The sequence below is a fragment of the Panthera pardus genome, unplaced genomic scaffold (assembly GCF_024362965.1).
Source record: "Panthera pardus isolate Hobbes unplaced genomic scaffold, ASM2436296v1 HiC_scaffold_27, whole genome shotgun sequence".
In the NCBI taxonomy this organism is placed as follows: domain Eukaryota; kingdom Metazoa; phylum Chordata; class Mammalia; order Carnivora; family Felidae; genus Panthera; species Panthera pardus.
The window spans coordinates 66806160-66818506 of NW_026526843.1; positions in this window are offsets into that span (position 1 = coordinate 66806160).

Sequence of the window (12347 nt, forward strand, 5' to 3'; positions counted from 1 at the left end):
AGGGTCTTCTTTAATGTTTTAATATTTTAGTTTACTATTTAGGTTTATCTTTTCTACATTCAGATCTTGTACATCTTTTATGGCATATATCCCAAGATACTCTAGAGTACTGTTGCTCTTGTACTTGATACCTGTTTAAAATGACATTTTCTAATTGTATCTAATTTATAGAAATCCATTTGATTTTTAAAAACTATATTGACCTTAAGGTCAGCCACCGTGTTAAACTCTGTGATATCTAATAATTTGTCTTTAGACGTCTGCAGGTTTCTGTGAATCTTTGAGTAAGAGAAGTACAATAATCAATTTACAGTTTTCTTAAACCCTTACTGACTGGCTAGGACGTCCACTACAAGTGGAACAGACATGGCAAAATTGGACCCCTTTGGGTTAACATTTCCATATTAAAATGTATTCGTTGTGTTCCACTGTTTTCTTTCCTTCCTTCCTCCCTACCTCCTTTCTTCTGTCCTCCCTTCTTTCCTTCCTTCCTTCCCTGCTTTCTTCTTCTTTTCTCCCTTTCTTTTCTTCTTCCTTTTTCTCTTCCTTCTTTCTTTTTTCTCTTTCCTTCTTTCTCTTTCTTTCTTTCTTTCTTTCTCTTTATAGGTTTAAGGAGCTTCCCTTATATTTCTAATTTCATAAGTTTGTCTTAAAACATGAATCGATATAGAATTTTACTTTTCTGTCTCTATTGAAATGTTCAAGAGTCTGTTTAACAGTCTGTTAATACAGTGACTGTTATTTGCAGATGCTTTTTTCAAAATCTGTAGTGAAGTTTATAATCACAAGAGGACAAAACCATAAGTGTGTATCTTAATAAGTTTTGAAAAATTAAACATACACATTCAGTTAGCACCTAGAGCAAGCAACAGAATATATTACCGATACAAAAACCTCTCTCATGCCCCCTTCGACCTATATTTTTTAAATGTGAATCCAGCTTCATTCTCCAAGGATAAATGTAACTTCTTTATGGTGGATCATCTTTTGTAGATACTGGTGGGTTCAGTTTGCTAAAGCTTTGCTTAGGATTTTTCCATCTTCTGTTCCTGAATGAGATCAACTTGAAGCTTCTCTTTCCCATAGGATCTTTGCTGGTTCCAGCGTCAAGGTTTTCTAGTCTCAGACTCAGTTGGGGAATAGTTTCTCTTTTCTACCCTCTGGAAGTTTTTGTATAACATCGGGAGTATTTGCCTTGGGACTTTATTAAAACTTGGCTACTAGATAGCTGTGATGCCTGTTTTCTCCATTTTTTCTTAAATTGTACTGTGAATATTTTCAAACATATACAAATAGGGTTTGTATACAAACTTGCAATCTCTAGGTTCATTAGAACTGTGGTCCTGAACACTAGCTTGCAACTAAGTCAAAGGGCTTGTGAATACAGATTGCTGAATACTACACCTATAGTCTCAGATTTAAAATCAAGGATGGAACCCAGAGTTTGCTTTTTGACAAATTCCTTAGTGATGCAGAAACTGATGGTGGGGGAACCACACTTTGAGAAACACTGCTCAAGACAGAATAGTGAGGGAACTTCCAAATATCCATCACTGTACTGCAACCATTAACAAATCATTGCCAATTTCATTTCATATAGATCTTCTCCCCTCCCTCTCTTCTGGATTATTTTCAATACTACAAATCATCTTATTGGAGAATACACAACATAACTCAAAATATGAGCAATCCATTTTCATCAACTTTCTATTTTCAAAATGCACAACATTAAAAAGTGAACATTCTTTTACTTAGATTGCATATTATCCTATTGCTTTATCTCTCTTTTTTTTTCTTTTTGCATAAGCACTCAAATTCCAAACACTTCATCCAATTACTTCAGAATGGATCTCATAAAAATAGGATATTCTCCTGTCTAACCAGATTACTGTCATCATGTTGAAGAAACTTAACAATGACACAATATTATCTAAGTCCATATACAGTCTGTGTTCATATTTCCACCGATTATCCCAGGATATCCTTTTGAGGGTCACCAGTTCAATCAAGTATCATACAAATTACATTCGGTTGTCATGTCTCTTCTGTATCTTCTAGTCCCAAACAGTTCCTCAACTTAAATCTACCATGACAATGACATTTTCCAAGAGCCTAGGTACGTTTGCTTCCAATGTGTCCACAGTATGGTTTTGCCTGATATTTTCCTCTTATTTAGATTTCTGTTTAACATTTTTGGCAAGAATATTAAGTAGGTGATGAGTAGTTCACATCACATCACATCTGAAAGCTCCAAAGGTCAGTTTGTCATGCTGTCGGTGCTACTTTTGGCATTACTCAGTTTGATCACTTATTTATGGTATCCTTGCACAGATCACTAAATTTAAAATGTACCTTTGTTCCTCTGTGACTTATAAGCAGTCCGTAGCATGATATTTTGATACCATGTGGGTATTCTGTTCCTTCCTCACAAAATTTCACCTCTGGGTTATTGTTCCTGGTTATTGTCTGATTTGATTACTATTTGGTGGTTGAAAAATGGTGACTTTCTATTGCTGTCCTTTCTTTCTACTTTTATTGGCAGACATTTTGCTGTAAAGACGAATATCCCAATTCCTCACCACCCATCTGGTTGCTGGTGCTGCTGTTGTGTTTACAGCAGCAGAAAAAGATGAAAAGCAATTCATTGTGTTCAAATAAATATAAAGAGAATAACATGGACAACATTAAGAGATATATAAGCAAATTTAAGAGGAATTTGGTAAGAATTTCTCTAACAGTCCAAACAGAACGATAAAATCTATTGCCTGAAATTAACAGGAACAAAGTTTTTAACAATTATTAAGATAATCTGAGTTATAAATTTGGCCAGCTATAAAATGGCGTGGATCTCTTATGTTCTCTCTCTCTCTCTCTCTCACACACACACACACACACACACACATTTCAGATAGACACATGCTTAAAATATATAAATAAAAAACACTTTATTTGTTACAGAACATATGAGAAAATTGTGACACCATATATTCCATTTTACAAAAAGCATATCTTCAACTCTCCATATGATACAAGACCTTTCCAACAATGTGAAAAAGGAATTGATTCAAACTCTGAACAATTTCAAATACCTTATTTTTACCATTACATGAGTCATGAGATATGAGACCCTGGCCAATTAATACTTTAGGTACATTTTGTCTCCATGGATTTTTCAATTTGCAAAAAAACTGATTTGTAGATGAAAAAATTGAACTAATGGCACAGATATCCTTGAATCCTTTCTATCACTTAGAAAAAAATTTGACCTAATTACAAGAGATAGTGCAAAAATAGTTTCTGTCATGAAGGACCACAATCTAGCTGTTATGCTGGAAAGCGAATCTCACCATTGTTTTAAATAAACTTCTCTTATTCTTCTTTCCACTGTATGATATATATTGAAAAAATGGGTAATTAGGTTTCTAAAATAGACTATATGTAAAGTATCATGGATATAGATATTAATGTTTTCAGTAAATATGTGCAAATGCAGTGAATCACTGTAGGTTAATTTTGTCATTCTTGCTAGAGATTTGTAAGATTTATGGATCTTTTGAAAGAACTAGATTTTTGTTTCATTTTCTCTATTGTTTTCTGTTTTCAATTTTATTGATTACTGGACTTATTTATTTATGAGACATAATAAAACAAATATTTCTTATGTATGATATTGCTTATATGTGGAATATGAAAGCTGAACTTGTAGAAACATCAAATAGAATGGTGGTTACCAGTGCTGGGTGTTGGGGAAAATGGGGGATATTTGTCAAAGGATACAAACTTCCATTTTGAAAATGGATTCCTTCTGGGGATCTAATGCACAGCATTTGGATTATAGTTAACCATACTATATTATACACTTAAAAGTTGCCAAGTAAATCTTAAATATTCTCATTACAAAAAGGTATTTATAATTGTCTAAGGTGATGAAGGTGTTAGCTAACATGGTTGTAATAATATTGCAATATATAAATATATCAAATCAATATGTTGTACAACTTCAACTTATTCAATTTTCTATGTTAATTATATCTCAACAAAGCTTGGGGGGGAGAAATAAAATGTATCCAGATTGAAAAGAAATTAAAATGTCTTTATTCACAAACACAATGCTCATCTATGTAGAAAATCCAAAGGAGTCTAAAAAAAAAAAGGCTAAAAGGGGAAATTAGCAAGATTGCAGAATACATGATCAAGATACAAAATATGGGGGGCCTGGGTGCCTAGGTCGGTTAAGCATCCGACTTTGGCTCAGGTCATGATCTCACAGATTTGAGCCCCTCATCGGGCTCTGTGCTAACACCTCAGAGCCTAGAGCCTGCTTTGGATTCTGTGTCTCCCTCTCTCTCTGCCTTTCCCCCTACTCATGCTCTATCTCTCCCTGTCTCAAAAATAAAACATTTATTTTTTTTAAGATATAAAATATGAACTTTATGTCTATTAGCAATTAGAAACTGAATTTTTTTAGAAATGCTAAATACAGCTAAATCTCAAAAGATATGCAACATTTGTAGACCAAAAAGTATTCAAAAATGCACTGAGAAATTTAAGAAAATCTAAATAGAGAATGCACCTTGTTTGGAAGATTCAATATGTTAAAATGTCAATAATTTCTATATTGGTTTATAGATTTATCATAATCCCAATCAAATTCCAGGGGACTTTATTTTCATTGTGTTCAATACTTTAATTATTCTTAATTGTGACAAAAATATACATAACATAAATTTTAACATCTTAACCATTTCTAAAATTTATTGTTGTAAATACTGCACAAATATGTAAATATTCTAAAAATCATTGAGTCATATACTTTAAATGTGTGAATTTTGTGGTAAGTGAATTACAACGTGGCAAACCAGTTACATAAAAAATTTGAAATTAATTTTGTAGAAAATAAAATACATTAGAATGAATAAAATGAATGAATAAAATAAGCCATTTTTAATTACCAGTTCAAATAGATAGATGTCTCAAGAACTTGATTGAATAAAATAAGGCAAGAAAAATATACAGATTAGCAAGAAGAAAAGAGACAACCACAGATACTAGACATTAAAATAATTACGAGTATAGCATTTGTAACTCTTTCATGATCAATTTAAAAATCTAAGGAAATGGATGATTTCCTAAAAAAAATAAATAAAATGACCAAAGTTGAAGTGGAAAACTTGAATAAATTACTATACAGATGATTGGAATATTAATTGGAGATCTATCACGAAAAAAGGCAGGAGGACCATAAGAATTCACAGTGGAATTTAACTTTCTTTTTTTTTTTTAATATATGAAATTTATTGTCAAATTGGTTTCCATACAACACCCAGTGCTCATCCAAAAAGGTGCCCTCCTCAATACCCATCACCCACCCTCCCCTCCCTCCCAACCCCCATCAACCCTCAGTTTGTTCTCAGTTTTTAACAGTCTCTTATGCTTTGCCTCTCTCCCAATCTAACCTCTTTTTTTTTTCCTTCCCCTCCCCCATGGGTTTCTGTTAAGTTTCTCAGGATCCACACAAGAGTGAAACCATATGGAATTTAACTTTCAAGAATAAGTAATCCTTATTGTGACCCACTGCAAATGGGTATGGAGTTACATTTGGGAATGATAGAAATGGAATGATGGGAATGATATTCTGGAATTAGATAGTGTTGATGGTTGCATAAAATTGTGAACACACTAACAATCACTTAATTTTACACTTTAAAGAATAGCTAAAATGTTGAATTTTATGTTATGTGAATTTTATCTTGATAAAAAAGAATAACAGGTAAACATCAATGTTATCTAAATTCTTCTAGCCATTAAAAACCATAGAAAGTCCTTCAATACCTTTCATAAAGCCACCATCATTTTATTACCTAATCCTGGTCAGGGGAGTATAAAACAGAAAACTAGAAACCAATCTCACTTATGAATAAAGATTTAAAATTCTGAAGACAATATTTGCAAATAGATTCAAGCAACGAATCCAAAGAAAAATACTCTTTAACCAAGTTGTGTTTATTCCAGAAGTGCAAGTGTAGGTCCATATCTGCTATTCTACCAACATAATCAACAATGTCCTATCAACATAAAAAATTTCAAGGAGAAAACCACAGTTTTATTAACAGGGACTAAAAATATACTTTATAAAATTTAGCAGCCATTACTAATAGGATTAAAAGAAAAGTATATATATAATGACTATTTGCACACAAATATCATTCAAAACACTAAAACTATTTAAATCAAAGTCAGGAAGTGGATAGGATGCATATTATCACCACTATTATTTAATATGATATTGGAAACCCCAGCAAATGCAGTAAGACAAGAAATTTAAATAAATGGTATAAATTTTGGAAAAAATAAAACTCACTTTTTTGAATATATGCTTATATACCTGGAAAGTTCATGGCCATATTAAAAATGTACTAGATTATGGGGATTGGCTACTAATAGATATGGGGTTTCTTTTGGGGGTGATAAAAATGTCCTAACATGGATTGTAGTGATGGCTGTACAACTTTGTTCAATGGTCGAAAAGCCACTCAATTTTGTATTTTAAATAGGTGTATTGCATGGTATGTGAATTTTTTTCTCAATAAAGCTGTTAAGACTTTACTATATTAAATGAAAAAATTTGATAAAGCATTTATTTTAAACTAAAAGGATAAAGATACAAAAATCAATAGCTTTCCTCTTCTAGCAACAAGCATTTAATAATAGAAATCAGAAAAAATATTTCATTCAAATAATGACAAAGCCTATAAAATGCTTAGGAATAAATTTAACAAGAAACACACATAACCTATATTAAGAAAACATAATCTAATTAAAGAATATAATCTCATTAAAGAAAGTAAAACCAGATATGATGTTGGGGCACACACACACACACACACACAAGCTATGGTTTAAAAGAGCAATTAGCATATAAAAGAGCTAGCACTAGAATTCTGCAAACAGTGGGGGAGCTGCTGGAACACCCTCTGCAGGGGGCAGGGAGGGACTGGCACCAGGGTTTAAGCTCCTGCTCCATCTCCCCCCCCCCCCCCCCCCCCGCCATCTTAACACTGTGGAGAGCAGAGCCCAGGTGCACCAGCTGGTCTATCATGTAAGTAAGTCCAGGTCTGTAGACCCACACCAGCCCCTGTTGCACAGCAGCACAGAAAAAAAAAAAAAAAGCCATGGTTTAAAATAGCAATTATCATATAAAAGTCCCAGCCCAAGATTTCAGCCAAATAGCAGAGTTGTTGTAATGCTCATTGGGAGCAGACCAGTCTACACTACCCCCCCATCTTGAAGACATAGACCAATGCACAGTCCAAGCACCCTACCAACATGCTGACTTACTGAGGCTCAGGCCCCTAGGCTACATTATCCCCAGCCAGCCCAGCAGGGTGGCCACAGGGCAGCACACATGGGGACACCCCTGGTTAGTGCTCACTACATCTCTAACCTTTGTGCCAAAGTGACATAGGTGCAAAGCACTCTGGAACACTCTAGGCCTACTCTATTTTAGCTTCAGATAGATTGCTAGGGAACCCTCAGTGCAGAGTACCTTGGAACTTCTCAGCTGATGTCTTCTTCAGATCCAGGCACCCTGACATGGTGCCGCCTGAATGGAGCAACCCAGGAACCCAAGGCTCAGGTCTGCATTGGTTTTAGCTACCCTGCCAGGGCACCCCCTGCATGGTACAACCTAGAACAGATTCACCTGTACTTGCCTCAGCTCTAGCCAACTGGACAGGACCCCCCTTTTACTGAGCACCTTGGAACACCCCAGCTTATACTCAATTCAGCTTCTGCTGCCCCACCAGGTTGCCCTCAATGTAGAGAGCCCCAAGACAACCCAGCCTGCAACCACTTCAGCTTCTGGTGTCTTGCCAGGGCACATTTTGTGCAGAGAGCCTAGAGAACACACTAGCCTATGTCCACCTTAGCTTTAGCTATTCTGCCAAAATGTTCCTTGAATGGAGTGCCCCAGGACCTCCTAACCTATACCCTACCCTACTAGGGTACCCTCTGTGTGAAGAGTCCTAGAACACCCTAGTTTACATTACTTCAGCTTTAGTGGTCTTGACAATGTACCTTCTCTGAGTAAAGCCCTGGGTCCTCAAGATTATACCCAGTTTAGTTTCAGCTATTCTGCCAGGGCACCCTCTGTGCAGAGAGCCCAGGGACATCATAGCCTGCACACTGCCACATGTCCAGCCACTCTGCCAGGGCACACCCCTCCCCTGCAAAGAACACACCAGGACATTCTGGCTTGCACACATTTCAGCTTCAGCTGTCTTGCCAAAGTGCCCTCTGCATGAAGAGCCCTGAGATGTCCCAGCCTGCACACTGTCTCAGCTCAACCCATGCTGCCAGGATACCCTCTGAGCAGAGAGCCCCAGGAAATCCCAGATAACACCCACTTCAGCTTCAGCTATCATGCCAAAGTCTCCTCTGCATGTAGAATCTTGGAACACCATGGCTTGCACACACTTTAGACTTACCTGTCTTGCCAGGGTACCCACTGCACGGAGAGCCCATGGAATACACTGGAATACACTGATATGCACCTACTTCAGCTATACCTATCCTGCCAGGATCTCTCACTGAGTGGAGATCCCTGGGAACCCCACCTCACACCAGCCACAGCTCCAGCAACCCGGCAAAAGCTACCAAGCACACATAATCTACATGGGGGACAACATTACAGAAGATCATTCCTTCAAGTTTAGGAAAAGCAGTTGTCCCACTAATTCATAAAAATAAACACAGAAAGTCAAGCAAAATTGGGAGACAGAGGAATATGGTCCAAAAGAAAGAACAACACAAAACCTCAGATAATGAACTAAATGAAGAGGTGAGGAGAGGAAGATGGCAGCACAGTAGGAGGATCCTAGGCTCACTGAGTCCCATGAACACAACTAAATGACTATCAAATCTTCCTAAACACCTTAGAAATCAACCTGAAGACTGACAACTTGAAGACAAACTCCACAACTAAAGGTACAGAAGAGGCCACATCAAAGAAGGTAGGAAGTATAGAGACATGATTGAGGGGAATAATGGATTGTGGATGCTGCAGAGGGGAGGGAGCCATGGTCATGGAATATGGCAAGAGAGAGTAGACCACACAGGGGATTGCACAAAGAGAACATTTCCCCCAAAGTCATTAGCTTGGAAAATGAGAGGGCTGAACTTTGTAAGTTCTTGCAACCAGCAGAGCTTAAAGCCTAGAGTTTAAAGGCCAGGAGGGTTGGCTGGGATGGAGCACTGAGGGTACTTCCCTGCTCCTTCAGAGAAGTTAGGTAAACAACCCAGGGGCATACAGGGTGGAAATAATGATTTGAAGAATGCCTGGGGCACACAGGTGGGAGATTCTTTCCTTTTCTCAGAGTGTTTCTCTGAGAGGCAGCAGTCATGGAGATACCTCACCTAGGACAAAGGAGCTGGCTGATGCCATCCACTCCCCCAACCCATTTGCATAAACACAGAGGCTGGAAACAGGACAGCTGGAAACAGGACAGCATTCACACTGGCTACCTAACTTGCTTACACCAAGCCCCACAGCTCTGTGCCCTGGTGGGACTGCCCTTCTCAATCAAGCTTGCATCAGTCTGAGTGTGACAGGCCCTTCACCCAGAAGACTGGCACAAATGCCTGCCCACACCATGTCTCTCCACCAGAATTCTGCAGGGCCTCAGTTCTCATGGAAGTATATCAGGTCACATTTAATAAGCAGACCAAAGCACAATTAGTTAAAACTCATCACATTCTGGCCAAGCACCAAAGATTGCCAATAGCAGGCAAGGAGAGCCTCTGCAGATAACTGGCATGAAGGATAGCACAACCAAAACCCAACAGCAGAGTACATGCAGCACATACCAGAGACACTTCCTGAAGCACGAGGCCCTGGACACATGTCTTCTTCACAGAGCCATTATTCTCAGGAGAGGAAACATAACTGCTTTTTCTAGCACAAAAAAGAAGGCAGAGACTTAGACAAAATGCCAAGATGAAGGAATTTGTCCCAAATGAAAGAACAGATGAGGCCACAGCCAAAGATCTAACTGAAATACATATAAGTAACATGCCTCATCGAGGATGTAAAGTAACAATCATACACTCACTGGGCCTGAGAAAAGAATAAAAGACATCAGGGTGATCCTTAATACAAAGATAAAAACAGATAAAAAAGAATCAATCAGAAGTGAAGATTGCAATAAATGAGAATAGAAACAAGCTTGATGCAATAAGCACTAGGCTGGAAGAAGCAGAAGAACGAATTAGTGACCTAGAAGACAAAATAATGGAAATTAGTGAAGCTGAACAAAGGAGAGAAAGAATTATAGAAAACAAGAATAGACCTAGGGAACTCAGTGACTCCATCAAACGTAATAACATTCATATTATAGGAGTCCCAGAAGAAGAAGGGGGGGAGGCAGAAATTTTATTTGAAGAAATAATAGCTAAAAACTTCCCTAATCTGAGGAAGGAAACAGAAATCCAAAACCAGGAAACACAGAGAAATCCCATCAAAATCACCAAAAGCAGGCCAACACCAAGACATATTATAGTTAAATTTGTACAATATAGTGATAAAGAAAAAATCTTAAAATCAGCAAGACAAAAGAAGCCCTTAACTTACAAGGGAAGACTCATGATAGTAACTGCATATCTGTCAAAAGAAACTTAGCAAGCCAGAAGAGATTGGTATGATATATTCAAAATGCTGCATGGGAAAAACCTGCAGTCAAGAATTCTGTACCCAGCAAGGCTGTCACTCAGAATAGAAGAAAACACAGTTTCCCAAACAAAAACTAAAAGAGTTCATAACCACTAAACCAGCCCTGCAAGAAATATTAAAGTGGACTCTGAGCTGAAAGGAAACACCAGAAGTGACAAAGAAAAAAAAGGAACAGAGAAAATCACCAGAAACAACAAAATAAGTGGCACTGAATATGTATCTATCAATAATTACTCTGAATATAAATGGACTGAATGCTCCAATCAAAACACATAAGGTGTCAGAATGGAGGGAATAAAAAACAAGATCCATCTATATTTTGCCTACAAGACACTCATTTTAGACCTAAAGAAACTACAGATTGAAAATGAGAGGATGGAGAAACATTTATCATGCAAATGGACATCGAATGAAAGCCAGAGTAGCCAGAGTTATATCAGACAAACTAGATTTTATTTTTTTATTTTTGTAAATGTTTGTTTATTTTTGAGAGTGTGTGAACAGGGGTTGGACAGAGAGAGGAGGACAGAGGATCTGAAGAGGGCTCTGCACTGACAACAGCAAACCCAATGTGGGGCTCAAATTCATGAACCATGAGATCATGATCCTGACACAAAGTCAGAACCTCAACCAACTGAACCATTCAGGTACCCCCAGACCAACTAGATTTTAAACCAAAGACTGTAACAAGAGATGAAGAAGGACACTATATCATAATAAAGGGGACAATCCAGACAGAAGGTCTAACAATTGTAAATATTTATGCACCCAACATGAAATGCCCAAATATATAAAACAATTAATAACAAACATAAAGGAACTCATTGATAATAGTACAATAAAAGTAGGGGACTTTAACACTCCACTTACATTAATAGATCATCTAAACAGAAAATCAACAAGGAAACAATGGCTTTGAATAAAACACTGGATCAGATGGATTTAACATATATTCAGAACATTTCATCCTAAAACAACAAAATACACCATATTTCAAGTGTACATAGAACATTCTCCAGAATAGATCACTTATTAGGTCACAAATCAGGTCTCAACAGATACAAATATTGTCTGACCATAATGCTGTGAAACTTGAAATCAACCACAAGAAAAACATTTGGAAAGACCACCAATACATGGAGGTTCAACATCATGCTACTAAACAATGAATGCTACTAAACAGGAAATTAAAGAAGAAATAAAAAATAAACCATGGAAGCAAATTAAAAATGAGAACACAATGGTCCAAAGCCTTTGGGATGCAGAAAAAGCAGTCCTAAAAAGGGAAGTATATAGCAATACAGTCCTACATTAAGAAGCAAGAAAAGTCTCAAATAAACAACCAAATCTTACACCTAAAGGAGCTAAGAAAGAACAACAAGCAAAGCCTAATGCCAGCCAAAGGAGGGAAATAATAATAATGAGAACAAAAATAAATAATATAGAAACTAAACAAATAATAGAACATCAATGAAACCAGAGACTGGTTTCTTCAAAAAAATTAATAAAATTGATACCTCCCTAGCCAGACTTATCAAAAAGAAAAGGGAAAGGAACAAAATAAAATCACAAATGAGAGAGGAGAAATAACAATCAACACTACAGAAATGCAAACAATTAT